The following is a 5,832-nucleotide window of genomic DNA, read 5'->3' on the forward strand; positions in this document are numbered from 1 at the left end:
GGGAAAGAATCCCCTGAGTACTATGAGTAGCAGCAGAATCAAACAGATGGCATCAGTGGGACAAAGGTTTGGGCTGAGTTGGAAGTACAAGTGGGGAATTCTTGGCCATTTTAGTTGCAGAACCAAATGTACATTATTTATCTTACTTGGGGTTGGAAGTTTTCTCATTGGGTTTTTGAAGATCAGGAAAGCTTAAGAGAGAAATACAATGAAGATGGCAAAAGAGAACAGGATTTAGTGTGATAACTTGTCTCCCTTAACAATTAGAAGTCGATATATATTGGCTAGCATTAGCATTCTCTCTATGTCCAGTGAAAAGTCTATGTGGAGTGTTCAGTTCTGAACTTGAAAGAGAAAAACAAATTCTCTTTATCTCCACCCCATATATTTTCACTTTTAAGAAGTAGAAATGGGTGGAAATAGGCTAAGGTCCTTTTCTACTTCCTGAAACTCCCATGGGGCCTTCTATTTCCCTGTTCTCAGGATTTCCAAGTCATCTGTTTCTACTCCGCTTTTTTCCTTCTTTCTTAGAAAGGACTTCAGTTGGATGTACATTATTGCACAATAGAATTAAAAATGAGATTGAGGAATAGGGACGGGAAAAACTTGTCACTTTTGGAAAGAAGCATTTGTTCAGAGGGAAATGGGGTGGAGGACCAGTCTATTGTGTGGTAAGGCAGTAAAATCAAGGTACAAGTGGTGAAATGTTTCTCATTCTGGAGGGAGAACCTCTCCTACTAGTGGGGCATAGTGTCTGCTTTTAACTCCATTCAGGGATCTGAGGAAGGGAGCTAACCGTTTTTTTGTACTCAGCTTCTCCCACACAGATCTCAGTGAGGAAGCCTTTTGCTGATCATAGCCTCTCCCTGTAAATCCCTTTTCCTTTTAGATAAATGCAGCATTTCTAAGAACGGACTTATTTGCACATGCAAATGTGCCTCCTGAAAGCAAACCATTTTACAGGAATTAGGCAAATTTGAGATTCTGAGCAGTCCCAGGGATTGGGACTGGGATCCTGGGAGGGATTTGGGTCTCCTGGGTTCCCAGCTCCTGGTTCAGCCCTGTTCAGTTGCATACATAGGACAAGTCTCTTTCTGTACCTCAGTCCTGCCCTACCTTTCCCAGCCCCTGATGAAGAAATGGAGAAAATAGTACTCCTTTGTTGGTTCAAACTCCAACATGTGCTGAAGAGGACTGTTTGCTGAATGTGAAATATAGTTGTCATTGTATTGAGTGATGTGTGATAACAGGAGCTCACAGGGCAGAAAAAGAAATGGGAGAGGGGACTGGAAAGTCGTGAGGAGGGAGCAGGGGTAGATCCACCCTTCCTTGGCTAGCTCCCTTTAACCCTTAGGTATCTGGTTAGGTGATTCCCTCATGACATTCATGATGCATCCATGTGGGCTGGAAAGGGGTGGGGGAAGAATTGGGCCTCACAAAAATTTTTTTGCATGCTTTCTTAATAAAACAAACAAACAAGAATGTCGACTCTTCTTGTTTCAGTGTCACACTTGTTTGGGGGTGAAATACACTTAGTTGGGTTCATCTTCAATCCTTGGGGAAAGTGTGAGGGAAAACAGAAGGAAGAGGTGGAAATTGATTGGAGCTGAAGTTTCCTGTAGGCTTGATAGCCTACCAAAATGTCAGAACTAAAAGATACCCCCCTTCTACTTTGTTATTGTTCTGTTAGTCACAGTGAAATTTTGCTGATGGAGGCAGCTATCCCCTCAGTGGGTTGCACTGGGGACAATCAGGCTTGTATTCTGGGACACATGGAAGTTTGAAAAGGGATTGGAGCAATTGGATTCTAGGAAAAGGAGAGGCTTTCAAAAATTCCTTGGGTAGAATACCTCCTCAGAAGTTTCTTTCAAACGAATACCTGCCTGAGAAAATCAGATTTTAAGAGGACCCCATTAAACTCACTTCTGTGGCATTTTCTGGGCTCCTCAGGCTTGATCAAATCTACAAAAGCTTTCCAAGTATTCCAAAGAGTTCCTGAAGTTGCTACTAGACTCTGAAGGTGGGAACAGGTTCTTCTGAACGTCTTGCAACTCTCCGTGAGTCATTCTCAGCCTTGCAAGAAAACCAAAAATTGTTGAACCCAATGTTCATACAAAACATGTTTTGTCATCTAGGAACCCCCCACAAAAGTGCAACAGAGAGCTACAGTTGAAATTCTGTATCATCCCTGTGCTAAACTCAGAATTGTCCAAGTCCCTTTGCCTTCACTGTCCAAATGATAGAGTTGAGACAGGCTTTATAACATGTGATTTTCTGTTATTCTCCCTCAGAAGAATGCAAAGGACTTTTTTTTTTTTTCCCCAATTCTCTGTTCCTGGCACAAAACAGACATTAACTGTTAGTTGAATTCAAATAAATTAAACTCTTAAGATATCTAGCAAGAGGATTGGACCTTGTGTCTTAAGTATGTATAATATTGGCCATTTCCCATTCATCTTGGCATCTCTGTTTTATATGTAGTGGGTCTGCAAAGGTTCCCCAACCCCCATTATGAAATAAATGACTAATTGGTGAAAGGTGGAGTGTAACGGTAGAAAGTAGGAAATGTGTAGATTTTTGGATAGAAGAGTTATGTGACAGATCAGAAAGTGGATAGAAAAGAATTTCCTGAGTATATATATATATACATGTGTGTATGTATATATATATATATGTTTATATATGTATATATACAGTATATAGAGCACATATATAGGATACACAGCATATATAACATGTTTATATATGCACATATATATATATATATATAGTATACATAGGACACACACACACACACACACATATAAAAGAATGTTGCTGAGTTCTTTTATTTGTGTCCGGCTCTATGACCTCATTTGGAGTTTTCTTGGCAAAGATGTTGGAGTGGTTACATCTCCTTCTCCAGCTTATTTTACAGATTAGGAAACTGAGGCAGAGGTAAGAGGGTCACCTCTTGATAGGGTCACCCAGCTAGTAAGTGTCTGAGATTGGATTTGAGCTCAGGTCTTCCAACTTCAGGGCTTGCACTCTTTACTGAACCACCTAGCTGCCACATAGTGAAAGTTAATACCCCAATAATTTCTTATTAGCACAATTGATTTGCTAGGTTCTGTCTAAAACAAAAATTGTAGTTATTTATGTTAATTTTGGCATAGAAGATATATATTATTCAAATTTATGTGAATCCTTACACTAAAAAAAATAATGTATATATACACGTATATACACATTATTAAACTTGTGGAGAAAGTCAATTAAGTATCATTTTTAAGAATCCAACTTAATAGCATGTCTACGGGTGTTGATTAATTTTGAAGTGGAGGGCAGATTTTTTGCTATTAATTCCTCTTTCTCTATTTTGGATGAATTTCTTGGAAGAAGTGAATTCTAAGTATGGCAGCAATGCCGTGGGGGATATGATGCTTGAAAGTATTTTGGACATATTAGTCAATATGGAAGGTTTAGAAGCAGGGACAAAGAATTTGAAGGATGCCAACAGAAATATCCTAATTGGTATACAAGTAAAAAGAAAAGGGGGAGTAGATTATCCAAACCACAATTTATTTTTACCACTGATTGTCTCTGCTACTTGAACCTGTTGATTAATAAGGATTTGACAGAGTTACATTCCTGGACCTTGGGGACATGAACCTCTAGTGCTGAATTCTGGTTTTCAGAGTCAGCAGCCTTCTGTCCCTTAGGGTTGGAGAGAATTAACATACTAAAAGATACATTGGAAGATGGGTCCCTCAGGTGTCCAATGGCTTTGAGAGACAGAAGGACTTGGATGTTCCATGTCCATGGGGTTTGTTGGCAAAGGTACTGGAGTAGTTTGCCATTTCCTTCTCCAGAAGTGCATGCACTGTTAAAACTCCCCAGTATGACCTGTCTGTCTGGGGTAGTTGTCCATGACAATGATTTAGGGAAGTATGTAAATCAGCATTTCACCCAATCAAAAGTCAGTTTTCCTGCCTAAATGGTGAATGCCATTGAACTATTATAGATTTCAGGGAGTCTTACTCATGACTTTAGCATAATGGAATTGACTCCTCACAGAATCAGACACACATGCTCAGCTGCAATAAAATGCTTTTACTTTTAGATAGAATTGACAATCAAATTAATCACAATAAAAATCTTCCAAGTAGTTTCACATCCACAGTCTTTTCCAGATTCTCAACCAAATCCAGAGAGCACATAGGATAAATACAGCTCTAATTAATTCACTGCTTGAATTTGTTTAGTTCCACAACTGCTCTCCTTTGAGTAAGCAAAGGAGTTTTCAAAATCATTGTAAACTATAAAGGATCTGAAAACATGCTATTGGTCTTGTCAGAGGGGCTATGAGAAGAAAAGGCATCAGTGTGGAAATATTCAACTCAAGAGGTGAAACTGTCCATTTCGATTGATCCAAGGATGTCAAAGATTGAGGAAAAAAAATGCAATCTATACCAATCTATTCATAGTAACACTCTTCTGTGGTGGCAAAAACAAACACATAAAAAACTGGAAACTGCTTACCCCAAATTGGAGAATGGCTATTAAAAAACTATAACATGAATCTGAAGGCAGAATCTATTTCCATTGCTCTTTGCATCCGACACTACTGACATATAATGGGTATAACAAATACTTGTTGATTGATTCAGAAAAAAAAAAGTGAAGATAGTTATGTACAGATTATCCCCAAAGTCTTAGTATGGTTTTAAGCTTTAGCAGCTTAATAGTCAAGGTAGTTTATAAAAATTAAAAAAAACAACAACTTGTTGTGGCCATCTTGATTAAGAGCTCAAAGTAGAGACTCATAAGGTGAGAAAAGAGCTCCAGATGATTATGCTGTACAGCCTTGTTTATATACATTTCAGGAAAGAGGGGAAAATTTGGAATTTGCAGAGGTCAATGTTGAAAAATTATCCTTGCATGTGTTTTGAAAAGAAAAAGCTCTAATTAAAAAATAGTCTTAGTTTAATTAAGAAGTCACACCCCAGTAAAACTGTCTTGGCAGACAGAGTTGAGGGTAAATTGGGAATTCTCAAACCTGCCAGCAAGTTAGGGGAATACCTACACCAAGCATGTGAAGACTTCTCTGTTGGGATGGACAGCTAAGAACAATTTGTTCCAATGGCCATGACCGAGCTTGCCCAGACATCAAAGATACCAAGGTCATCTACTACATCCTAGGCCATCATTCATCATTTTTGACTCTTGTCCTGTTACTGGACTTCAATAATTCTGGAAAAGAGTGAGACTGATGACTTTGCATAATCTTGCCTCATTCAAATGCAATCACATACAAGTTATCACCCTGTGATGTCATTGATCTTCTTCAAGAATGAAGGACAAACAATGCTTATCTTAGTATACTTAAATTTTAGTAGCTTAAAACTACATTAAGACTTTTGGGATATCTTGTATAAATGGAGGTAGATCAAAGTAAGCAGAATTAGTAAAAGGTGTTTGAATTTTGAGTAGCTGGAAAACCAGTGAAAGTCCTAGAATTGGAGAACTAATAATTAAAGATAATTCCCCTCACCTGACCTCTTGAAATAGAAAAAAAGGAGACTATTGGACAGGATATTGTCAGATATAGTCACTACATCAATTGACATAGAGGAATACTCAGTTATGGGTTTGGGAAGTTGAAATGACTTCAAAATAAAGGCAAAAGGCATGGATAAAACACCATTTTAAATTTAATAACAATTTAAAAAATATTATTTAGAGATATATCAATGCTGTATATACACAATAAATATTTTCCAGTTTACTAATTGGCTGAACTCTAGACATCAGCTCCTAGAGCATATGCATTGTGGTTTGCCCCACAGATAT

Source organism: Sarcophilus harrisii, chromosome 5 (genome assembly GCF_902635505.1).
Source record: "Sarcophilus harrisii chromosome 5, mSarHar1.11, whole genome shotgun sequence".
NCBI lineage: Eukaryota > Metazoa > Chordata > Mammalia > Dasyuromorphia > Dasyuridae > Sarcophilus > Sarcophilus harrisii.